Raw genomic sequence first — 27,058 nt, 5'->3', positions numbered from 1 at the left:
CATTAATGTGTATTGTGCAGTGGGAATATGCTCTCAAAATGTAAGACTGATGAAAGACCACCTTGTATTGTTTGCAATCCAATCCTCCCCTAGTTAACTTTATGCTTTTCTGCTGCTATAGCCTTGTAACAATGCAATCATGCAGCAGTTATTTCCTGCAGCAACAGGAAAGAAACTGAGAGGGAAACAAAATTTGGATGTCTTACCATTAATTTATATATTAAAAATAATTTATCCCCCCAAGGAAGACAAGTCTTCCTCAGGTCCCTTGGGACTGCTGCCCCAAAACCATGCCTATGACCGAAACGCGGATGTTAAGAATGGTTCTGTGCCTATACTGAAGCTCATCCTATTGTCAGGAAAATGGCAATCCTAAATTTCTACCTTGCTGTACCAGCTGTGCAGTTCTGAAGTAGGAGCCTGATGAAAGCCACTGGTTAAGTAAGATGGCAGGATTTAAAAGTGCAATTTTAAATTGTGTAGGTCTAGTAGAGTGTTTTTTAGAATGGAAGGATCATACATGTACTCTCCAATGAACCATAAAGCCAAGCAAGGGTGGGGAAAACTCAAAAAGAAATATAATAATGTTATAACTTCTGAGGCATCATGAAGACCAAGAAGCTTAATAAGAGCAATGCCCCTTTTTAAAATAATGACCTTTATATAACTTGTATACAAGTGGTCTGTTTCTGGAGAAGTGCTGTGCATAAATGCATGCAGCACACTGAAGAACCCATGAACGTGACCTACTTAGAGCGTTATTACATTGCCTTGCACAAGATGATGGATCTAATCTTTGCTATAAGCACATACCATCTGCCTGTAACTACCACTTAAATGAATAGACTTGCATACAGTCAGCAAGCAATATATCAACCAAGAGTGTGTGACTAGGCGGTGTGGAGGATAGAATGTGAATTAATTACCAAGACATAAATGAATGAATTTCAGGCATATGTAGTTTTATGATAGTGTTGCATTCATCACTGTCTTTGCACTTGGTTTGTCCCTTGCTTAAAAGACACCTTTATAGGAGGGATTGTCTTCCTGTGTGACTTCAGCACTGCTTGTAGGTACCACTGAGTTGCAGACAGCTAGTAAGAGTACTACTCTGCTGAAGTGACTGAATGGCAAGTGCTCTATGTAGAGTTCTGCTCAGCTTACTGTATCATTGATGTGTGGTTGTCATCAGGCCTATATCTTCCCTGATACCTGGCTATTTGACCTGTGGTTGCCACACAGTTGGCCACACAGTAGCACCAGAAACTGAAGAAAAAAGGTCAAATTCTGGTCTTGCTGAGTGAAGAGTAAAACTGTATTTGAAATCAAGGGCACTAAATGCTCATATGAGTCACAAGCAAAGCACATCACACTTGTTCCCTTCGTTCCTTGGATCTCTGGGCTCTCCTTTATTTGGTTACTTTGCTGTTTGAGTAGGACTGGGTAACTGATTGTATGTCTCTCTTTTTAAATGAAGAATTGTAAAAGGTGAATTGATAAAGTTGTTCAGATCTTCATGATGGAAATAGGATTCTCTGACAGGAATAGTGTCAGCATTGTGAGAGTCTGCATTCACTACTGTGGATACTGACCAAACAGATGGTTTCTGCTATTGTTTAGTCCTCTCAGGTATCACGTTCTAGAGCCAACTAATTATTCACCTGAAGAATTTAGCTTTGGTTCTCAGAACTTTGGTTACTGCTAGCCTGTACTGTAGAGTCTCCTGGGTTTTTTTTTTTTTTTTTTCATGATTTCTGACTATGTACATAGGTTTTTATCTCTGGCATTACCTCGTTTACCTGATTTTGTGTTTCACAGTTTTCATATTGGGAAGATCTCTAAAACTGACGCCTAATAGTAATCATAACTGAAAATCAAAGTCAGATGGTCATGTATTCCATGTGTTTCTTTTGTATGTTAAATTGCCTTTCCTAATTGATAGCAGGGAAACAATACTCAAAAGCTAAATAATACAGTCATACACAGTGAGACTATGTACACCTGCAGAGAGATTGTGCTGGTAAATAAACTTCCATTCCTAGTGATCTTACTTTATCCTGTGTTCTTACTGAGGAATATATTCATATTCTTTCTGAAAGATGAAAAGAAACAGTTGTAGAAGAATGAGGAAACAAAAAAGCCCGGATCCTCAGGATTTCTCATGTCTTCTAGTGCCTTTTCATAACCTTCTGCTGAACTGTACCCCAACATGAACAAGTCCTCAAAAGGCTGTGGTTAAATGGTTGTCTCAACTGTAACACAATAGCATAGCCTAGGAGGAAACAAGCTTTTCAGTTTTTGGATGCAGACACCTCGATGTAGTGTTTAACACTGTTTTTAAGAATTACATTTATCCTTAGGGCAGGACGTATTACATGTCAACATGCCAACCTAATCCCAGTATTCCATCAGGACTCATATGCACTTTGAATCCTAGTCTGCCATCTGCAGCTGTTAGCATCAATTCCGATAATGAGCCCTGTGAGCTTGCTGGTGGTGGAAATTGACTAAGACTGCATCACCTAAATCTGTTCCTTTTTCTAGCCAAGTGAAAAATAGACTAGTTTGGGCCTTCTGGAAAGGAAGATGATGAAAAATCCCAATGACAGAGTGAATAAATGGACTCACAGGTTAATGATGAGCTGGAGAGGATCACTTCTAGAGCTTTCTAAATGCCAAGGCAAAAGGGAAAAAAAGACCCTGACACTGAAAACTGAAAAATTATGTGAGAAGAGAGACAAAGAATGATTGAGGCTTGGGAAAGCATGACAGTGACACAGGAACAAGAGAACTGATGGGGAAATAAGAAAAGGGAACCATGAAAAAAAATCTGACAGAATGTAAAACCAGAAAAAGAGAAATGCAGGCAAAAAGTCACAATGAGTTGTGAAATACATGTGAAAATACAGAAGGGAAGAAGTAAAAGAAGTGAAGGAAAGCTGAATTGGACCACAAGTAAGTTTTAAGGCCCATGTGCATTTGATAGCTATAGGATGGTGCTGAATCAATACTGGTGAGACTGCATGACAGTGAGGAAATACAGCTCAAAGACTTGTGCAGATACAGTTCATAAGTGATGTATGAGGTCCATGTAGGACATGAGGAGAAATAAATCGGGGGAAAAAGGCAGAATATTGGACCAAAATGATGACTTTGGGAATATGTAGGTATATTACTGCCAGAATAAAAAATATGGCCAACAAAAGTAGTAGAAAGTACAACTGAGCCAGCATGCTTAGTGGTTTTTTTTTTGAGTTGGTACACATTTACACACAACTGAAGTGTAGACCAAGGGGTCTAGACCTGGCTGACCAAAAAAATATCCCAAAAAATGTCATTTACTGGCATTTTTTTATTGCATGAGAATTGTTTATTCCAGGCAGTAGTGTTTAGATAGTAATGTCTGACCTTCTGCCCTTATCCAGAGTGGCTGTCACCATCTTGACTTGAAAGTTTCCTTTGATCTCCACAGTGACCTTTGCTATGGAAGAGTTTACAAACAAAAGAGAGCAGACTGACAAGTGATCCTTTTAATCTGTCTCAGATCTGAGCTTCTTTTTGGAATGGATAAATGATACTTGTCAAGTTTGACCATTCTTATGACCTGTTAAAGATCTGCTGACAGTTTGTTGTTTTTTTTTCCTATTTCTGCCATTCCTTGTATCTAGGTTTTCTCTTTCTGTGAAAAGGGCATGTTCATCATGAGATGGCAAGCAAAGACAAAATCTTGTTAATTTAAAATTACTTCTTTATGGTTCCTGCAGTTGCTTATTTTTATTTTCATGTGTGTTATAAAAAACATCAAAATATGTCAATTAAAAATTGGTTAATGTATAAATAACAACCTGAATTAAAACCTCCTTTTAGAGGAAAGTGTGAGTCTCCTAGTGGAAAGAATGCCACCAGAAAGGCTAACTTTGAAAGATGGCAGCTGTGGTATAACTGGCACCTTTGAAAATATTATGCTGGAGTAGTACTCCAATTCTTGCTCAGAATGAAGTACGTTACCTACTGAGTGATGAGCAACATCATCTTTAGCATCCTGTTTAACAATGGGATTTTCTCTTTGCATTTAAAGAAAGAGAACAGGAGACTTTCAGTTAAAAAATGTGGCTGCCCAGCAGCTGAATTGCCATGGGTAGCCTGTTCTGAAATGGTCCAAGATACACATTCCTTTAAAGAGAATATAATATCTTTTAAAGTTATACTATATGCATGAAATTAGTGGAGATTTTGAATTGATGTTGACTATCCAGAGTGAAGATGAGATATCAGAGTCATATTAAAAAAAAAAAGAGAGAGAGGAAAGAAAAGGGTGTAGATGTGATTGAGAACTTAGGAGAAAAGAGGTTAAATAAATGGAAGGAAAGAGGTTTCAGAAGCAGCTGGCGTTTGGTTCATCCCACATCCTCTGCAGTCTACATCTCTGACCTGCTGAAAACAATTTAAAGGATAGGGACATTTGGTACTCTGATCTAATCCATTGCTTTAAATGTCTGCCTGAGTGGTGAGCCACATGATCACAACATGATCACTAATCATGATGACAAACCTACAAGTTAATGCATTCTGACTCTATGGAAAAAAATACAGCAAACAGTGCTCAAAACAGAGTAGTACCTAACAACATAGTAGACACTTCACCTAAGTAAAATAGAAAACTTCACTTACACTGCAAAGAAATCTGTTCCATGTAAAAACTTTTACCTGTCACATAGCATCACACTTTAGAAAACAGTACTGTAGTTGGATTATTACAAACACAGAATAGTTTTCCTTATTCAGGTTTTCATAAAGTACATTGTTTTAAAACCCCTTTTTTCCCTTCCCCTAGTAATATAATGTTGAACCAAAGAGAATCTATAGTTTCTACAGATTTTGCGAACTCTTGCCAAGGTTCTATAGTTTGATTTTATTGGTAATCACATTACCTATGTTTGTGGTTATATTGATTCTCTGTGTTCTTTAACCCAGTATATACTGATGTTGAATTGCTACCTCAGGACTTAAAAATGAAATGGATGAAAATGCTTCTTTTGTATGGTTGTATAAACTATGTTCAAAAAAGCCGTCACAAATATCTGAGCTTTAGCTCTTGAACAGAAGGAATTGTGAAGATGCTGTATTCTCAAAAAATCCTTATCCAAGGATTATCAAATGTTCCTGACTTGCTTCAGGGAAGAAAAAAACTCAGTCATCCATTGCTCTGTTGAGTTAAAACTTGAGTAGGGTACTTGGTTCATCTTCCAGAAACATTTAGCAATGAGTTTGTGTCTGCTGGTACTATTCAGTATTACTTTACTCATTTTTCTGCTTTAAAAACAATGTGGTCTATGCTATTTCTATTTTGTTCTGATAGAGGCATAAATCTTTATCCCAGCACAACATAGTAAAATGAAGTTTGAGTAACTAAACTTGCCAGAGGAGAACAGTTTACATTTCAATAAAGCATTCATTCAGTTTTGAACAAGAAACATATTTTCTCTAGGATATGACATGTGCAATTTTGTTTTTCAGTGTTTATATATTGTCTCTTCATTTGACAAGTAGCAGACAGTGTATAGTCAACTATGCTGCTACATTGTGAGATAGTTGCCAACTACATATTTAGAGAGGGAAAAAAAAAACCCTTTGGTTTAATTAGACAGTGTTTTCTATTTCAGAAGAACTTACCAGAATGGAGCTGCGGGGCATTCACTGCAATAGGGATTACAATGGTGCCAATTTGCTGTTCCTGTGATGGGCAGCTGCTGTTCTTGTAGAACAAGTGCAGCAGGTTAATAACTGGGTCAGTGCTACCTTCATGTAACTTTAATTTTTTTTAAGGCGAAGATTTGTGCTGAAAAAAAAGACCACATAAAACAGCAAAGAAAATACAGCATTTTGTCTTATGATGAGCCTTCAGTGTATGTGGTTAAGATTTTCTAACTGACGTGCCTGCAAATTTCCCTGAAGTTACCCATTTCTCACTTGTTATAAACTGTAGTAAGTTAAATTGATCAATAAATGCATTCAGATATAATCTAATTTTAAACTCTGAAACAGTAGAGATGGTTGAAACCTATTGCTTGCTTATCTGCAAGTACCCAGAGCATAAAATTGTGGTTCTTTTGAAGATTCATGAGGAGGTAGAATCTCACTTCACTTCTCATTTCTGTGTTCTAATTTCAAAGTCTAATAGCAGCAAACAGCTGTTCCTCCAAGTGTACAGGCCTATCACTGAAGATAGAGAAGGAACAGATTTGAGGAGGAAGAAAGTACTATTTTCAAACTGTTTTCATAGGAGTGCTGCAGTTTAATGTATATATCTGGCATGTGAGTGGTGGTTTGATATCTGGATTGTACTCAGAGGCATCAAGTTTCAAAATCTGGTTCTCACAATATATGAGGACTCTGTTTTCTCAGTGCCATTGGTACCCTACATTCATCTGAAAGGTCTCAGATTTATTGAATAAAGCAGGCTCTTTTAAGTTGGATTTTTATTCTTACCTCTTAACCTTTCTTCAGACATAAGAGTATCACAAGTTTCCTTTGTCCAAAATCTGGGGTTTTTTTGTGTGTTTTTCTTTTTGTTGGTTTGTTTTTTTTTAATGATAGTACAATTCAGAATCTTAGTCTTTTGTGGATTTGCAACAGAAGTGGCCTCTGTTCTTCTATCTGGCAAAATTGTAAAGAAAATGATCACAGAATCATAGAATGGTCTAGGTTGGAAGGGACCTCAAGGATCATCCAACTTCAACCCCCTGCCATAGGCACTTCTCACTAGAGCAGGTTGCTCAAGGTTTCATCCAACAGTGCCTTAAACACCTCCAGGGAGGAATCAATCACAACCTCCCGGGGCAACCTGTTCCAGTGTCTTGCCACCCTCACTGTAAAGAACTTCCTCCTAACACACAGTCTAAATCTCCCCTCTTCCAGCTTAAACCATTTACCTCTCATTCTGTCAATACATGACCTTGTAAATAGCTCCTCAGCCTTTCTGTAGGCCTCCTTCATGTACTGGAAGGCTACTATAAGGTCTCCTCAAATGCTTCTCTCCTCCAGGCTGAAGACCCCCAACTCTTGTAGCCTGTCCTCATAGCATAGGTGCTGCAGCCCTCTGAGCACCTTTGTGGCCCTCCTCTGGACTTGCTCCAACAGTTCTATGTCCCTCTTGTGCTGGGGGCTCCAGAACTGTACACAGTACTCCAAGTGGGGTCTGACGAGGGCAGAATAAAGGGAGAGAATCCTTTTGCCCTGCTGGCCACACTTCTCCTGATGCAGCCCAGGGCACAGTTGCCTGTCTGGGCTGCATGTGCACACTGCCAGCTCATGCTGAGCTTTTCATCAATCCAGACCCCCAGGTCCTTTTCCTCAGGGCTTCCCTCCAGCCATTCGTCACTCAGCCTGTATCTGTGTCTGGGATTGCACTGACCCAGGTGCAGCACCTTACACTTGGCCTTGTTGAATGTCATGAGGTTGGCCTGGGCCCACCTCTCCAGCTTGTTCAGGTTCCTCTGGATGGATCCCTGCCCTCTAGCAACTTGACTGTGCACACAGCTTGGTGTCATCTGCAAACTTGCTGAGGGTGCACTTGATTCCTCTGTCCATATCACTGACAAAGATGTTAAACACCACTGGTGCCAGCACTGACCCCTGAGGGATGCCACTTGACACTGGTCTCCAGGTGGACATTGTGCCCTCGATCACCACTCTCTGCATGCCACCATTCAGCAAATTCATTACCCAGCAGTGCTCCATCCATCAAGTCCATGTTTTTCCAGTTTGGTGACCAGGATGTTGTGTGGGACAGAGTCAAATGTCTTACTCAGATCCAAGCAGATGACATCAGTTGCCCTTCCTTTGTCTGCTGTTGCCATGACTTCATCATAAAAAGCCAGTAAATTTGTCAGGCATGATTTGTCCTTGGTGAAGCCATTACTGGTTACCATCAGTCACCTCTACTTTGTTTTCCATTTGCTCCATGATCTTGCCAGGCACAGAGGCGAGACTGACTGGTCTGTAGTTCCCAGGGTCATCCTTTCCCCCCTTCTTGAAGATGTGTGTTATGTTTGCCCTTTTCCAGTCAGCAGGAACTTCACCAGTCTGCCATGGCCTTTCAAATATGATGGACAGCAGTTTTGCAACTTGATCTGCCAGTTCCTTCAGAACCTGTGGATGGATCTTATCAGGCCCCTTGGATTTGTGCACGTTGAGATTCCTTAGGTGCTCACAAATGTGATCTATTATAGTGGGCAGATTTTCCTTCTCCCAGTCCTTTTGTCCTCTGGCTCTTCGACATTACAGTTGGAGTTCTTGCCATTGAAGACTGAGGCAAAGAAGTCATTGAGCACCTCAGCCTTATCCACATCCTTTGTCACCAGCAATACATTTCCCTTCTGGAAGGGTCCTACATTCTCTCTATCCCTCCTTTTCTGAAAGAGATAAAATCTCCTACATAATGTGAAGGAAAGCACTCTAAGGCACAAGAATCTCAGAAATGGAGAGGAATAGGAATAAGTGTGGGCACAATTTGCACACAGAAATAGAGTGTTTGGGTTATGGAGGAAATGTTAGAAAACAAATGTGGTCTCCAGCTGTTTTGGAGAAGAAATACAAAAAAGAAAATGAAGAGACTGAAAATTACTAAACTGCCTCAAATAACACTAGGGTGCACTGCAAAGAAAAGAAGCAAAGCCAATTCCAGCCAGCTCCACCATGGGACCTGCTGCTGGTTGAAGATGAGCCATTCAGCGATGTTCCTAGTTAGGATAAAAAGGAATATACTCAAAAGCAAGTGAGATAGCAAACTCAAAGACACCCCTGCAACTTGTGGTGAAAAACATGGTGATACAGTTGCCATCTTGCAGCCCATGGAGGTCCACAGTGGAGCAGAAAACCACACTGTGGACTGTGGAAAATTCCTGGCCAGGTCAGCAGGATACAGTCTGGATCAAGCTTGGCCCTTTGAGAGCCCACACTGGAACGAGGTTTTTGGCAGTATCTGAGGGGAATTCATGGTGGAGCAATCCATTCCCAAAGGACGTGGCACTTGGTGCCATGGTCTAGCCTTGAGCTCTGTGGTAAAGGGTTGGACTTGATGATCTATGAGGTCTCTTCCAACCTTGGTGATACTGTGGCTACAATGCTGGAGCAGTTCCTGAAGAACTATAACCCATGGGAAGGACCCATGCTGGAGAAGTTTGTGAATGAGTGGGGAGGGACCCCACAGTGGAGCAGGTGCCGAGTGCGCAGAGGAAGAAGTGTCAGAGATAAAGCACTTAAAACTGACCTTAACAATCATTCCCCATCCCTCTGTGCCACTAATGGGGAGAGGAAGGAGATAGAAGAGCTGGGAGTGAAGTTGAGCCTGGGAGAAAGGTGTTTCGGTGGTTTTTTTTGGTTTTTTTTTGACTTGTTCCTATTTCTGATTATTTTACTCTGATTAATTTGGAATATGTTTTTTTTTCAGCCCAGTGAGTCTGTTTCACCCACGATCTTGACACACAAGATTTTTGTTTTATTTTCTTAGTCCACTGCAATAGGAAATGATTTTATTTCATTTTAAATCCATGGATTCAAATGGATCTTGTTTTCTTCCTCACGCTCCCCTAACTTTTTGTTCTTATGCAGAAGAAACGTGTCATAATGTTTTAACAATGAAAGTGTGGTACAATTTGTAGGATTGAATTCATGCTAAGTAGATTTTATTCCCTTACATTACCTTTTGGAAACTAAAACAAACGCGTCAGTGATTTTATGTCATTCTCTGCAAGACAGGACAGAAATGCACACTTAACACTGCAAGCAGCTTTAAAAGCTTCTCTTCTAACATGAAAAACATGTAATAAACCAAACAACTCAATTTCTAACAAACTAAAGCATTTTCAGCTTACGTGTTTGCTGACATAATTTTTTAATAATTAAAACAGGCCTGCAGTTGTTGTCAGTGCCAGCTTTAGGATGTCACACTGTGATATCTCACATGCTTCATATAGTCATGAGAAGTAATAACTTTTTTTTTTTGCACTCAAAGATTAATCTGAGTTGCTTTGTGCCTCCCCTCCTTCTGAATTCATTTTATTCTAGTTGAATGTGAGCAAGACACATAATGCTTTGATTAGATTTTTCTGCATTGCTCAGGTAATGAATTTCTGCTGAGAAAAGTTTTTGTAATACTTTTAGTGAAGACTTGAGAGATGAAACAATTATTGCACAAAGTCAAATTTACAACCTGAGGTATTAAAATAGCAACAGATTTTTGCTTGGACCGAGACTCTGTGTCAAAATTAGGACACCATTTCAGGAAATGATCATGAAAGTTTGACCAGGAGTTACTCTGTATGAGAAATAGATTGAGAAAAAATGGAGGGATTTAACAAAGCCATGAGCATAGTGCTGTGACTGCTCGGTGTACTATGAGCAATCTAATAGCACTTGTGTGACAATAGGTATCTTCTAAAGAAGAGATGTTCCAAGAAGAATGAGATTCCCACAAGGTGTCCCTCAGGGGTCAAGTGCTGGGCCCCATCCTCTTTAACATCTTCATAGATGATCTGGATGAGGGCATGGAGTCAGTCATCAGCAAGTTTGCAGATGACACTAAGCTGGGGGCAGATGTGACTGTGTTGGAGGGCAGAAGGGCTCTGCAGAGGGACCTTGACCGCCTGGACAGATGGGCAGAGTCCAATGGGATGGCGTTCAATAGCTCCAAGTGCAGGGTGCTGCACTTTGGCCACAACAACCCCATGCAGAGATACAGGCTGGGGTTGGAGTGGCTGGAGAGCAGCCAAACAGAGAGGGATCTGGGGGTGCTGATTGATACCTGCCTGAACATGAGCCAGCAGTGTGCCCAGGTGGCCAAGAGAGCCAATGGCATCCTGGCTTGCATCAGGAATGGTGTGGTCAGCAGGAGCAGGGAGGTCATTCTGCCCCTGTACTCTGCACTGGTTAGACCACACCTTGAGTACTGTGTTCAGTTCTGGGCCCCCCAGTTTAGGAGGGACATCGAAATGCTTGAGCATGTCCAGAGAAGGGTGACGAGGCTGGTGAGAGGCCTTGAGCACAGCCCTACGAGGAGAGGCTGAGGGAGCTGGGATTGGTTAGCCTGGAGAAGAGGAGGCTCAGGGGAGACCTTATTGCTGTCTACAACTACCTGAGGGGTGGTTGTAGCCAGGAGGAGGTTGCTCTCTTCTCTCAGGTGACCAGCACCAGAACGAGAGGACACAGCCTCAAGCTATGCCAGGGGAAATTTAGGCTTGAGGTGAGGAGAAAGTTCTTCACTGAGAGAGTCATTGGACACTGGAATGGGCTGCCTGGGGAGGTGGTGGAGTCGCTGTCCCTGGAGCTGTTCAAGGCAAGATTGGACGTGGCACTTGGTGCCATGGTCTAGCCTTGAGCTCTGTGGTAAAGGGTTGGACTTGATGATCTGTGAGGTCTCTTCCAACCCTGATGATACTGTGATACTGTGAATATGTGTAAGTCAAATTCATTTAAAGAGAGGATTCACCAGATGATGTTCTATGTATTTTTTAAGAATGCTTGATGAAGAATGAAGAATGTTTTGGCGTTTCTTTTAAATTGAAACAAGTCTTTTAGCCTAAAAAAATGTTCAGGTTTTACTCTTACAAAATATTTATTAATAACTTTGAATTAACTTGGAATCACATAAATATTTATGTGGAAAGCAATTTTTTGTAATTCCAGTGTTTTAATCTGATAAAACAATTCAGTGAGGTCAACACAAGTTTGCTAAGCATTTTAGCCAGATCAAAGATGTTCTTTGCTTGTGAAAAGACTCCAAGCTGAAATGTTTATTTCTAACCATATGGCATTGCTTTTCCACAATGTGGAGCTATCCTGGGCTGCTGGTTCATTCTCAAATGCAGGTCTGCTGACAGCAAGGAAATACAACTGGGCTTTGCTCTGCAGAAACCAGTACATGACCTGGCTTTAAAGGAAGGCTTGTTAGAGCAGTGCTGAACAAGCTACCTGGTACACAGACAGTCTGTCAGGTCTAAGGAGCCTCCCAGTTGAGAAGTGTGCCACTTTGTGAGCTGTAGACTTAAAGTATGGTGGGGAGAATGATCTACCACATTGCTGTATTTCAGAGCAGTATACAAGGGACTGCTATAGATAGATGAGTTTGGTTGCAGAGAGATGATGTGGGGTATGGATGCCACATTTAGCACCGTGGTTAGATGCTTGAGATTACAATTGGAAGGGCTACAGACATCCAGACTGGGTCCTAAGGGCAGGAGAAATGTCAGCAACCAGTGGAGCAACAGGCAAGCAACAGTAAGCTCCAGGCATCCATACACAGACACATTAAAGCATGTCTAAAATACCACCTTAGTAGTGATTAGGAATAAATTCTCTTCCCAAGCACAGTGCAAGCTTTCATGAGGAATTAATAACCTAAGCAAGGCCTCCAACTCAGTCTAGGAAAAGAACTGCTAATAAGGCTCATAAAATCTATCAAATGGCTCAGAAAAAAAATTCAGCTGGTTATTTCACAGTAGCTACATCTTATACTGCCTTTATCAGGCAGGTTATTTGAATAGTTGAAGGCAAAAATGCAGAGAAGAGTAAGTATGCACATATAAACCCCTCAGATGTATAAATCCTCTTCTTTAAAATCAGTGCTTTCAAAATTATCTGCTATAATGATTGTTTTTTTAATAAGGCATAAAAATTCTAAGCACTGCAGTTTCTGAACTCTACACCACATGTTGTGAACAATGACTGCTGCTTATTTCCCTCCAGTAATCCTTTCAAAATCTCCTTGAAAATCAGATGTATAATAGTAAGCTAACACTGCATTTTTAAACATTCCATCTTACCTTCTTCATATTCTTCCGCAGTGCACTTTGCACATACGAAATATCATCAAATAATTTCAAATGTATCTTTACTAGAACATTTTCTTACCCTAATACAATAAAGTTACTAATGCAGATTGCAACAAAGCCCAGTATCCCCTGAGCAGGCAATATAGCTCTTCATTTCTGCAGAAGTTGCGATAAGCGACAGAATTCTTATTTTATTGAGCCAACCATTCAGTTAAACTGTCTGTCTATGCTTTCTGCTTTCGTGCCTTGCTGTACATTCCTCTTCCCATGGCTCGCAGGGCACCACTTTCTTTATAACATAAATTCCCTGATACTATTCATGTGTCCTTATGTCAAAATCCAAGCACAAAGATTGCGGTTCTCCTCCACAGAATACTTTGCAGCGTTGTGGAAGATTTGTTCCCTATTTGTTTGAGCTGTTTTAACCATGGGTGCTAAAATACAATGGCTTCTATTTGTCTGTAAACAGCTTTGTCCCTAGGGCTTGGAGGGCAGTTTATTTTCCCTGAAACACGGCACAAATATGATGCAGTTGAATAGACATTGTAATGTACCCAAAATGCTATAGGGCCCTCGCTGTGCTAAAGTGAGGACCATGAAATTTTCTGAGTTCTTTTCTGCGTGAACTGAGCTGATTTTTAATCTTCAGAATAAGAAGTGACTAGGGCAAAAGGAATTATATTGATATTTTCAACAGACTGAAGAATAATAGCTCTGAGGAATGACAGGATTCATCTGCAGCATTTTATGAAGCTGGCTTTATTCCATAATCAGGCTGATAGGCTTTTCAATGGCTACAGTGTTACTATGTAAGCAAAGCTTTCAAACATAACACAGAAACTGAGAATAGTCTTTCTTAATTTTGGTGTTTTTTTCTAATTTCACAATGTAGTGTAGGTAATTTTCAGAAGTGAGTCGTGCTTCCACTTTTAAAATTATTAATTATACTTACTGTATTTGTCAATTATTATTGTGCTTACTCCAGTGGCATTGAATGCACCCTCAGCAAATTTGCTGATGACACCAAGCTGTGTGGTGCAGCTGGCACACTGGAGGACAGGCATGCCATCCAGAGTGACCTTGACAGGCTGGAGAGGTGGGCACAAGCCAACCTCATGAGGTTTAACAAGACCAAGTGTAAGGTCCTGAACCTAGGTCGAGACAATTCCAAGTAGTGATATAGGCTGCGCAGTGACTGGTGGACAAGAAGCTAAACGTGAGCCATCGATGTACACTTTGCAGCCCAGAAAGCCAACTGTATCCAGGGCTGCATGAAGAGAAGTGTGGCTAGCAGGCTGAGGGAGGTGATTGCCCCCCTCTACTCCACTCTAGTGAGACCCCCACCTTGAGTACTGCATCCAATTCTGGAGCCTGTGTTACAGGAAATATATGGATATGTTGGAATGTGTTCAGAGAAGGGCCATGAGAATGATCAGAGGGCTCTCGCACCTCTCCTATGGAGTATCTGAAGAGGGCCCACAGGAAAGCTGGTGAGGGACCTCTTGGAATGTTGTGTAGTGATAGGGCTAGGCAGAATGGAGCAAAACTAGAAGTGGGTAGACTCAGATAGGATGTTAGAAAGAAGTTCTTCACCATGAGGGTGGTAAGATACTGGAGCAGATTGCCTAGGGAGGTGGCAGAAGCCCCATACCTGGTATATTTTAAGGCCAGACTGAATGGGGCTCTGAGCAACCTCATCTAGTGTGAGATGTCCCTGCTCTTGGCAAGGGGGGTTGGAGCTAGGTGATGCTTGAGGCCCCTTGCAGCCCTGAAAATGTTATGATTCTATGATTCTGTTCCCTGAGATGTTCTTCACAAGACAATTTGGTTTGGCAGCTTTTGTGGTATTTGAATATGTGTCTAACAAGAGGCTCTTGGGCTTCTGAGGGCACACTGCACAAAATTATTCTGAGTAAATAGTGAGGGATGTAATGTGGAATTGGGCTTCAAGCTAAGCAATGTTTTGTTGCTTGTGGTGTTTCACATTATGCTCTTATTCATCATATATAAACAACTTTGCAGTTGTCATTTTCTTTCAGCTTAAGCAAATTATTCCTGTGGTGACCAAGGAGAAAATTAGATCAGCAGAAAACAAGTTATTTTTAAACATAAACGTCTTTATTTTGCTACTGAAAAAAAAAAAAAATCTGTATATGCAACCAGTGTATTTTTGCCATAAGTCCAGAAGCAAATGCTTCTGAAATGCACTCCCCACTGCAAGGATTTAAAACAGAACACTTAGTGCTACATTCAGCTGAAAATCTTCCATATATGATTCTGCAGAGGAGAAATTTTACTGTTCTGTATTGTTTTGTTATCTGAGATATTTTTGCTAAGTTACTCAGATGTACTTATATATTTATGTACTTTTGTTACCATTATTCTGTAAATGTGATCTGGTTTATGAAAATTGAGGTGTTAAACACTACAAGAGGCTGCTTTTTAAGTAACTCATTATGAAAATAGTATTTTTCTAGTAGTTTTCATCAAAGGGTCAGAAATCACTTTACAAATGATAAATGGTTAAACCTTCTGGTTCCTGAAGACATATCACAGTCCTGAAACTTTTAGCATTAGAGACAATTTCAATATTGTGTGTAATCAGACAGTGAAAACTTCATAGATGTAACTGGAGAGCAAAATACAGAAAGTTGTAAAGTTTGAAGAGCAATGGAAAATTTAAAGGGCAAAGATAACATTTTCTTCAAGTTGGGCCTTAGTGCCTTTCTTTGTGACTCTGTATCTCAGTAGAATCACAGTATCACAGTATCATCAGGGTTGGAAGACACTTCATAGATCATCAAGTCCAACCCTTTACCACAGAGCTCAAGGCTAGACCATGGCACCAAGTGCCACGTCCAATCCTGCCTTGAACAGCTCCAGGGATGGCGACTCCACCACCTCCCCGGGCAGCCCATTCCAGTGTCCAATGACTCTCTCAGGGAAGAACTTTCTCCTCACCTCCAGCCTATATTTCCCCTGGTGCAGCCTGAGGCTGTGTCCTCTTGTTCTGGTGCTGGCCACCTGAGAGAAGAGAGCAACCTCCTCCTGGCCACGACCACCCCTCAGGTAGTTGTAGACAGCAATGAGGTCTCCCCTGAGCCTCCTCTTCTCCAGGCTACAATGGAAACTGAAAGCTCTACGTACTATCTACAGATCTGCACAAAAGCACCAACACTCCAAATCATGCTCATATTAAAAGAGTAACATGACATGCAGGAACAGATATCTACCCCCAAAACATAGTGGGGATCCATAGAAATGACATTGCAGTGGAATTCTCCTGGTAATGCTGTCTTTAACCTTTATTTTCACAACTCCACAACCCTTCTCAATAAAGTCCTCTTCCCAACTCTTTCCTCAGCCCTTAAGTTAACCGTTGAAGAAGTCTTTCCTGAGCGATGAGAACAGTCTGTCCTGTGGTTCTTACATCAGGTCTACACTTAACATATGGCTGGACCTGGGGCTAGCTGTTAGCAGGACACAAGATTTAGTAATAAATGTGATTTAAGGATATTGCCATTATGCCAGTATATCAAGTCACAGAGGACTGCTTTGTAATGAGCACACACTCCAATTCTTAAAGGTGCTGTGACAAATTTTTCCAGCCCTGAAAAATGCCATCAATTCACTTTCTCTTTTGTTAGTTCGAAGGACTTCTTCACATGAATCTCTCTCTGCAAGAACCTTAGTCTTCTGATGTGAAAGCACTGCGCTGCCACAGTGCATGCCCACCTGTGTGTTTTATGTTGTCTTGCTCAACCTTAATAATCAGAGTCCTCTCTTAAAATATCTTCAAATACTACTTAAGGTATTGTGTGTGACTTACCATGAAAACACTTTATAATATGTATTTTACATTATTCCTTCTTCTTTAGAAAGTAGAAATAGTACAGACAAACAGGTAGGCATTGGGCTATATCTAGGGATGAATTTCAAAATTATTATTTCTGCCACAAATCTTGCAGTCCATATGGATAAGGTACAATACTGGCAGTGGTATCTACAGGTCCATCTGCACAGAGCCTCATTTTACTGCATAAGTTAAAGCTTTGTAAACCCAGCCATCTGTTTTCAGTGCTATTTATTCCTCAAAATCTCTAAGTAAGGCTGGGCAATAGAGATAAAATGTAAAGTTTTCCTCTATATTATATGATTAAAAAAAAGATTAAATTAATCAAAATAGCGTTTGAATATTTTCTATGAAAATTTGTCTCTAAAATGATTGAAAATAATAAATACATCCTTTTACTATGATCATGGTGTCTGCAAAACATTAGGTAGTTGTAAAGCTCTAATCCTGCTTCATCTTGCTGCAGAACACAGCATTAGGCTCCTCACATATTTTTTCCCCATGGATTTGCTGTCCATGATAAAAAAAGGGGAAAATTTGTTTTGACTGCAGTGATTTCCATTTGGCTTTTGGAGAATCAATGGATGTTTTTGAAGATATTATCCCTCCCTTCTTTAGCATAGAACGTGGGATTATAAACACATTTGGTAATACCTACTTAGTGACTTGAGTCACTTTTGATTGCCTTGTTACTATTTTGATTACCATGTTACTTTTTATTACCTTGAGTACTTTGGATTGCACTCACCATGAGAGTGGTGAGAGCCTGGAATGAGTTGCCCAGGAAGGTGGTTGAGGCCCCATCCCTGAAGGTGTTTAAGGCCAGGCTGGATGAGGCTGTGGGCAGCCTGATCTAGGGTAGAGTGTCCCTGCCCATGGCAGGGGGATTGGAACTAGATGATCCTTGTGGTCCAACCCTGACTGATTGTATGATTAGTTCATGTATATATATGAAAAAAAAAACCCTTTCTGTGAGACAATGGATCAATACCTTGTTTAATGCATTCCATAAATCCAGGACATTAACACTCTGAAACTGTGAGGAGGTGGAAAATGCTGGAAGGTACTTCTGCTTTGTCTATAGCTTGAAATCAGATGGGCAAGGCTGATAAAATTTTCTGTATAGTCACAGAAGTTTCTTGGGTTATATTGCACTTTAATAATTCTAGTTTAGAAAATATAAATTATGTTCTAAGACACACCTCCTGAGGCTCTTTTATTTTAAGAAAATGAATTGAAAGCCATGTTCAGTTATGTCTATACATTCAGGTCTGTTATTGATCCTAAAGAACATGAAATTTTTCATCAGACGATGCAAGGCCTCAAGGCCCCATGGAGATCATTGAAAGAATGTGAGATCTACCATCACTTTATTCTTAGTTTTGGCTTTGGGTGTCTTCAGCTCAAATCAGATCAAATACTGAAGAGGCAGAAGGAAGAAGATTCTAATATGGAGGTAGACCAATCAGACTGAAATAAAGTATGCAATATGTTGCTGGAGAACAGGTAACATGTCCTAAACATTTATTCTCATTGTTAATTTAGAATTGGATTTTCCTCAAATTTTTATTTCCTTCTGTCTCCATGACTGCTAGTGGTCACTAGACACCTTGCTTGGACAAAAAAAAGAACAAAAGTGTTTATTCTTTGGCATACTTAACATGCTAAGAGTCTTTTACAGCACAAATGATTCCAGTTTTCTATGAGTCTTTATGGGGAGGTTGGAATTAGGCTATCTTTAAGGTCTCTTCCAAACCAAAGCATTCTATGGTTCCATATGTATCTTAAGAGCATTAACACTTGTGTTTTCATACAAAAAACTAAACTACTGACAGATTTGCAAGCTAAAATTCGTGGTCATCTCTTCAATTCAGCAAGCATGTAATCAAAAGAGCTGGATGCCAGCCAGTCATTTAGACACTGGTGATGTACTAGTTAAATGTTTAAATTAATAAGGATCAATCCAGGTTCAATGAACAGAATCATAGAATTAGTCAGGGTTGGAAGGGACCACAAGGATCGTCTAGTTCCAACCTCCCTGCCATGGGCAGGGACACCCTACCCTAGATCAGGCTGGCCAGAGCCTCAGCCAGCCTAGCCTTAAACACCTAAACAGATGTTTAAACACCTTAAACAGCTGTGTTTTAACTTGTGCCTGAAATGATTTTAACTTTCTACAAATACAAGACTGACAGCTGGTTCTTTTATTGAAGTTTTGTGGATTTGTCATGGTAGTTCTTTGTTAACCTTTTTTATTTTGACTTTTGTAAATGACCAGTTCTTTTTGCTTCCTCCTTGCCCTCATGTTTTCTTAAAATTACTTTAATTGGTCTACCTAATGTTGGGCGTTAACTGAGTTAATTCTGTTTCTTTGAGTATGGTAATGCTTAACGATCAGTTCATAGGACCCTACAAGAGAAGCTTAGCTCCTCTTGCTAGCTCATCTAACACGTAGCAATGCATGCATCTTCTTAAAGTGCACATCCTTCCAGTGATAAAAGGATCTTCAAGCAGTTAGCAGTAATAATTTTGAAGCTCCAGGTATCACAAAGGCATGTGTGTAGCACAAATGATTTTTTTTTTTCACAATCTGAAGCAACGGTGAGTGTCAGCCTAATCTAAGACTTTCTCTCATAGAAAGTAGAAGACTCTATAAAGAAACATAATTTAAGCAGTGGCTTCATTCCTGATTTCTTTCACTTTTGAAAAGGGAAGATCCAGTGTTTCTTATGCATGTCAAGCCTTCAGTTGTCATAAGGAGGTCCATGAGACAAGTTCCATTATAAACAAATAACAAATTCTAGCTTTTTAAGTGGAAGTTAGGAAAAGGAAAAAAAATGGAAACAATTGAATCATCAAAGACTTTTAGGTACTTTTATGCCAAGGGTCAGTTTTGTACAAATGAATGGGGGGTTTTATGATATTACTAAACTATAACTTGTAGTGTTTCTGTACCAGTATTTACAAACTTAACATTTGTTATACTTTGATGATAGAAATAATATTTTGAAATTTCAATAAGTACTGTTTCATGATCAAGAAACTGGAGAGGAACTATTCATTCCTTTTCAGCTGGCCTTTATGTGGCATCTCATCTCAACAGCTGCTGCTACAATAAGCTTCTTAGTAATCTCATAAGCTACAAACAGTGTTAATCATAACCTGAAACTAAATAAACTGTTTGCTCTTGTAAGATGAGCAGCCCAATCTCATTGTAGGTAAATATCATCAATAGTTTTTAAAGTTAGTCCATTTCTGCAGCATGAAACAATTTTATGTGGCAGAGCTGGAAAAAAGTATGTAAGACTGTAAAAAGGCTAATTTTTGATTCAACAGGTAGCTGGTCAAAAGGCATGAACCTTACTTGTAAAGTTAATGCTGTTAGTTTTAAGTAGCAGTTATCACAAACTCAGGATTGCTACAACTCTTCTTTAATCACTAGGCACTGAGGTATAATTTCTGTATAAAGATCTGTCACATCTGTCCCCTCATCTGCTCTACATCTGAATCATTGGTTTTTCAAGTTTATGAAATGAAGAAAAAATTGTCCTGCAGTCAGATAAAAGGTAAATGCTAACATACTTTAAAACCAGTCTGAAGTACTTTGACTGGTATATCCCATTATTTACAGGTTAATAAGTGAAGTTGCTGGAGGAGACTCATCAAACTTCTGTCAGCTAAAAAAACATTGTTATGTCAATGAAAAATGATGAAAATTCCCCGAGGGACTAAGATAATTTAGAAATAGGTTTGTGATGAATACTATGTGTGACAAATGAAAAGAAACATCTTCTGTTTTGGCCAATTGCTATGATAATGACATCCAGAGTCAAAGTCCTGTTTAATCAATTAGAACTGATTTTGTCAGCAACTTGATAGGAACAAAAACAACAAAAAAATCTTCTAGAGCTTTATCTAGAGCTATTATCAAAAAATGTCATTACAAAACCATTATTAAGCTCTAACAATCACTGAGTACTGCAAGAATATTTTTTAAATCAGTAAAGCAATGAAATTTCTATCTTGCATTAGGTACATATCCGCAAAACCCTTATTTATTCTAAGGTCTGACATAATGACTGTATATTGGTTAATGGTATAGTATTTGAGGGATTATATTTGCAAGCAAAGTGTATGTACAGATATTTGGATATAAATTTTCTAGAATCATTGGTAAGCTGAGCAGAATTTAAAGAGTACATCAATTCAATTATTAGTGTGTTCAATCAAGTTTTGTACCATATCAAATCGCTTCCCCTGTCAAGTTAAGTGGATGTGTCAAACTTCCCTGCTTTGAACAGACCTTACTAACACAGTCCTATTAGTACAGCATAGAATTAAAATAAATGAGAAAAAGGCAATAAAAATATGTTTTTAATATTCTCATCTTTTCACAAAGCACAGGATTTTTAAACTAGTTACTTCATATATGCGTTGGCTATTGGTGCATTGTGGAGCAGGAATCTAACTTAAAACTTTGATCATCTTTTTCTGCTCAGAATTGCTTGAAATGAATCTAAGCAAATCTTTAACAGTCCTTGTATGATGGTTTGGGTGTTCCCCGCCCCCCATTTTAGAAATCACCCAGACTAGACTCAGTCAGCTCTGGAAATATGAATGAAGCTTATATTTACAGCTGGCACAATATACAAGGAGATAGTTACAGTATATACAGTTATATACAGAAATATACAAGGTAAAAGGTAATACAGAAACACAACTCCCCTCCCAGAAACCTGAGTCCCCAGGAGGGGCTCTCAACCACCCCTACACCTTCCCTCTGCCCCTCTCAACCTTACTCCAGTCCCAAGGAAGAATAGAGGTTCAGCCAAGAGGTTAAGAAGCAAAGTGGGTTAGCCCAAAATGGAGGGTGTGTTAGAGAGATGCAATTCAGCCAGCAGCCCCAGTGAGAGTGATTATCTAATGTTTTTATTTCTTGTTCCTATACATCTCAGCAAGGCTGTGAGCGAAGCAGACATCACTCTTGTTTTCATTTCACAGCCTATGATCTAGTCCTTCTCACCAAAACATTCTAGCCTGCTTCAAATTAGCACACCTTTGGATGTACATATGCCCTGGTAGGGCATAAATCCTGCCAGGCTGGTTTAACTCTTGCTCTTCTCCTGTTGTGGGTTCCAGGAGTGAAGTCAGATGAGCAAACAATAAGAGTTTGGCCCCAGCAAAGCCTTGAGGGGTAGGGGGCTTAGTACCACATGTCAGGTGTCTTCTGCTGCCCTCAATGTGCCTATGTGGTCAAATGAGGCAGGAAGCTTTGAATTCATTGGCCAGAACAATGGGGCTAGTGCCTTTTGGCCAGTTTGATTTTCAAACTGAAGTATTTCAAGTGGGATGATTTAGAAAACTGGATCTTTCTTTATTCAGCCTTTCTGCATCCTGCTACTCATTGTTTGCCATGTATATGCAGCTCACACCCACCAGCTTAGCATCAACTCCTTCCCCTCTGCCTGAACTGTTTTGTATTTTACCCTGGGATCATTATCGCGAGTTTGAAAGCATCTTTGATACAGGAGACTTACTCAGGGATCAGAAGTGTCATGAGTACGTACGCTGGAGTGAATGCCAAGACTCCATAAGGATAGTTAGAATTTTTCCTGTTTTCACATCACTATTTTCCAAGCTCTGATTTTTTTAAACTGTTTAATTCTGTGCAATTACTTCCTGTTGAACTGAAATCCAAAGAATCGGGGAATTTCCCTGATTTTTAGTATTATTAATAAAAAATAATATGCATACAGAAATGAATATTTGTATTTCATAACTATTATTATTATTTTCCAATGCAATATATTAGGATCATTTTAATGACACTTTAAAAAATAAATTGATAAATAGATGATACTTATTTAAAAATGTGTATACAAAAAGTAAATTTGCATTATGCATGTAGTTTAGGTGATCCATAGTCAAATAAATCTCTAATATAAAATGCATTTTTCTGTATCTTTTATCTAATATCAGATACCCGCCTGAAAATGAGCCAACAGTGTGCCCAGGTGGCCAAGAGAGCCAGTGGCATCCTGGCCTGCATCAGGAATGGTGTGGTCAGCAGGAGCAGGGAGGTCATTCTGCCCCTGTACTCTGCACTGGTTAGACCACACCTTGAGTACTGTGTTCAGTTCTGGGCCCCCCCAGTTTAGGAGGGACATTGAGATGCTTGAGTGTGTCCAGAGCAGGGCAACGAGGCTGGTGAGAGGCCTTGAGCACAGCCCTACGAAGAGAGGCTGAGGGAGCTGGGATTGGTTAGCCTGGAGAAGAGGAGGCTCAGTGGAGACCTTATTGCTGTCTACAACTACCTGAGGGGTGGTTGTAGCCAGGAGGAGGTTGCTCTCTTCTCTCAGGTGGCCAGCACCAGAACAAAAGGACACAGCCTCAAGCTACACCAGGGGAAGTTTAGTCTTGAGGTGAGGAGAAAGTTCTTCACTGAGAGAGTCATTGGACACTGGAATGGGCTGCCCGGGGAGGTGGTGGAGTTGCCGTCCCTGGAGCTGTTCAAGGCAGGATTGGACGTGGCACTTGGTGCCATAGTCTAGCCTTGAGCTCTGTGGTAAAGGGTTGGACTTGATGATCTATGAGGTCTCTTCCAACCTTGGTGATACTGTGATATCTAATTTAATACCTAGGTAATATCTATCTATTATGTGTAAGAATATTTGAATACTGGAAAATAGAGGACAAAGTTTCTAAAACTAATCTTAGCCTGGCCAACATGACTACAATCCTGTGTATCATTTGTCTATGGAAATTAATTATTTTCCAATATTCAGATTTTTAATTATAAAACACTTGTGTACACATGCCAAACCCTATGTGTTTAAGGAAACAGATACCATTAGATACTCTTAACTTGGGCATTTGGAAGAGGATGTGAAATATTGCATTTAAAGACTAAAATGATTTTCTAATCTATATTTTGGATCCTCAATAGTATAGTACAGTATTATTACAAATAAGGAGTTTTATCTACTTGGTACAGGGAAGACAGAATATGCTGAGTTACTGTTCATTAGGGAAACTTTCACCTACAGACTTCAAGAAGTGAAATTATAATAGATTCGTCATATATTCGTCATCAGGGGATGAAGGGTCAAGGCTTTGAAACATGAAATGAGATCTTTCTTAGTTTCCTTATAGCATGAGTGATTTAATGTATATGAACAGAAGGTCAAATGTTCTTTTTTTCTTTTTGAGGAGTGATTAGTGACTGAATCTAGTAACTCTGCACTGATGAAAAGTTGATTTATGCTAAAGTCCAGATTCTCTTTCCTTGAAATGATCCACAGCCTGACTTCATTTTCATCTTTATGCACAAAATGTTAAACAAGTCATTACGGCCAATATCTGTAGCAAATTCTTTGCCTTGACTAATGACAAACAAATCTTACTGTATTGATACATTGGGAGCATGCAGAGGAAAAGAAAACATAGATGGGAACAGCTGGATTTGGAACAGTTATAGATCCTATGAGGTTTTCTGTGGAGCTTAGTATCTGTCATATATATATATATATGTATACACACATACACAGAGCTATTAGATATGTATCAAGTAATTGAATGTTTTCTCAGAGTAGCTTGGAAAGTTCTAAATATTTGTCACAAACAAAAGTGTGCAAAAAATGGAATTTAATTGAATTATGTATCTGCTTTGGGAAAAGTTGAACAACCCACTTTAGAGTTTACACTGATTGTGGTGACTTGAGCTTCATTTACTATATGCAGAGAAACCTGTATATGGAGATCAGTCTGTTACAAACTCCTCAATTTCCACTAGTGGAGGAAAGGAATTTATCTGTGTTGTAAACTGAGAGCAAAGTATGTTTCCTTAGAGGGCATAGCTATCCTGACAGCTTGAATCCATAGCAAGCACAGATCTGAGACTCTGCTCCTTTACCCAGACACTTGAGTGTAAAGGGAAAATATTAAGTGCAAATATTCTCACACCCCACATGGAAGAGTAGACAAACCCTAATCTGGTCTGTTGTAAACTACTATAATGATGTAATAGTCTGCTCTTCTCTAAAACACATTACTAAAATAAATTGCTACAATAATGATATTTGCTTTGGAGAAACATGAATGGGACTTTGTACTTTTGTATAATTAAACCATTCCATATCAATAGGAAAAGCATAATTTATGATTATTTTATTTAATCTCTGTCATTTTAATAATACATGTAAAGTATAAGCAGTGAGGCAGCAGAAGTAATTTTATACAGGCTACCCAGCAAATGTAGCAATAGTGATAAGGTATTTAAAAATAATAAGGTAAAACTGAGATTTTGATCTTGAAAAATTAGAAATTAGAAAACAAGGTATAGAGAAAGAGGTTACCTGCAGAATAATCTTTTTGCTGGGAATGCTGCTGTAAAGAAAACAATTTTAGTTCTATATACTTAGTTATAATCCCCAAATTAACCTTGACCTGAATAATCATATCTATTACAGTCCTATTTTGGAAATAAAGAATTTGAATTTATCAAATATATCTTCAATATCTTCATCAGTGACTTGCATGAGGGAATTGAGTGTGCACTCAGCAAATTTGGTGATGGTACAAAACTAGAGGTGGTAGCTGACACCTCATCAGGCTGTGCTGTCATCCAACAAGATCTGAACAGGGTAGAGAGCTGGGACAAGATCAGTAAGAGTGAAGAGTGCTGCATCTGGGTAAGAATAACACCAGGCACCAACACAGACTAGGGCGTTGTCCTGCTAGAAAGCAGTGCCATGGAAAAGCACCTTGGAGTCCTAGTGGACAGCAAGTAATGCATGGGACAGCACTGTGCCCTTGTGCCTAAGAGGGCCAATGGCCCCCTAGGGTGCATCAAGAAAAGTATGTTTAGCAGGCTGAGGGGCATTCTCCTCCCACTCTTCTCCACCCTGGTGTAAGAGGGAAGAGTTGGTATGTGTTTGATCAGAAGTTACAACAGGCTGATAATCGCTAGATTACTAGAGCTAAGATCCAGGGGAAATGGGGCTTGCATCTCAGGAGTTCTGCTGGTCAGTTGGATAGGATGAGTATAACCTGCTCTTTGATCAATAGAGTTACTCAGCATTCTTTGTCATATACCTTTCTCTCTATGATTCTAGTATTTGAGCTATAATAAAGCATTGAAACTCTACCCAGAGGGGGGTATGTGTGTGTGTTTGTGCATTCCCTGGTCCCCAAAGAACCCACTGGAACACCTGGTGAGGCCTCATCTGAGGCACTGTGCTAGCTATTGGCTCCCCAGTTCAAGAGAGACAGGAATCTACGGGAGAGAGTTCAATGGTGAGGTACAAAGAGGACTTGAACATCTGTTCTATGAAGAAAAAGAGAGAGACCTGAGGCTGTTTATTCCTGAGAAAGCTTAGGGAGGATCTAACCAATGTTTATATATATCTGAGGGGTGAGAGACAGGATGAAGGTGCCAGAGTCTTTTTGGTGGTGTTCAGTGAACAGATACAGGCTAGAACACAGGAGGTTCCACCTCAATATGAAGATACACTTTATGGTGAGGGTGACAGAGCACTGAAGCAGTCTGCCTTGAGAGGTTGTGGAGTCTTCTTTGGATACTTTCAAAACCTTCCTGGATGTATTTCTGCATGGCCTGCCCTAAGTGATCCTACTTGGCAGGGCTTAGATGGTCTCTGGAGGTCCCTTCCAGCCCCTAATGTTCTGTGATTCTTTGTTTCAGTTTGCACCCACTGGTCCTATCACTGTGCTCCTCTGAAAAGAAACAGGCATGGTCTTCTATTCACTCTTTTCAGAATTCATACAGATGCCCCCTGAGTGTTTTCTTGTCTATGCCCAGCAGCCTCTGATCTCGAGAGAACAAATGCTTCTGTCCCTAATCATGCTACTAGGTTTTCCCCAGCAGCTCCACATCTCTTTTGTACTGTGGTGCTCAGAACAGAACATAGTACTTCATGTGTGGCCTTGCCGGTGCTGAGTAGAGAGAAAGGATCACCTCTCTTTACCTTAATGGCAACGATCCTTTTAATGAAACTGAGGATACAATCAACCCTCTTTATGGCACTTTGCCTTGAGATAAGTACTTAAGACTGGCTGTATATGTACTCCACAGAATTTTCTCTGTGTCCTTGTCTGCTCCTAAAATATATATACTTATCTTGGTGGTTTTTCAGATCAGAAAGTCTGAAGTAATCCTCAAACTATGTGAGAAATCATGAGAGAGTCATGTCAGTGGTATATGAATGAAGATTTGTTTCTGTGACTTTGAGGTTTGCAATAAGACATGCTGTCATGTTTCAGAGTGAAAAGCCTGCTGTAATAGTGCTGAGAAATGCAAAATATGACCTGGTTCAATCTCCTCTTCATGAGTCTGTGGAAACAATCTCACTTGTGCAAT

At 39.8% G+C, this 27,058-nt stretch overlaps 1 long non-coding RNA gene across 3 annotated transcripts in view; it reads left to right on the top strand.

Moving 5' to 3' along the window:
* The window catches only part of LOC135175068 (uncharacterized), a 144,006-nt gene that overhangs the window by 44,225 nt on the left and 72,723 nt on the right, over positions 1 to 27,058 (top strand). The window lies entirely within an intron of this gene.

Source organism: Pogoniulus pusillus, chromosome 4, assembly GCF_015220805.1.
Source record: "Pogoniulus pusillus isolate bPogPus1 chromosome 4, bPogPus1.pri, whole genome shotgun sequence".
Lineage (NCBI taxonomy): Eukaryota > Metazoa > Chordata > Aves > Piciformes > Lybiidae > Pogoniulus > Pogoniulus pusillus.
Note: the sequence above shows the minus strand (reverse complement) of the source record. Positions and strands in the feature narration are given on the sequence as shown.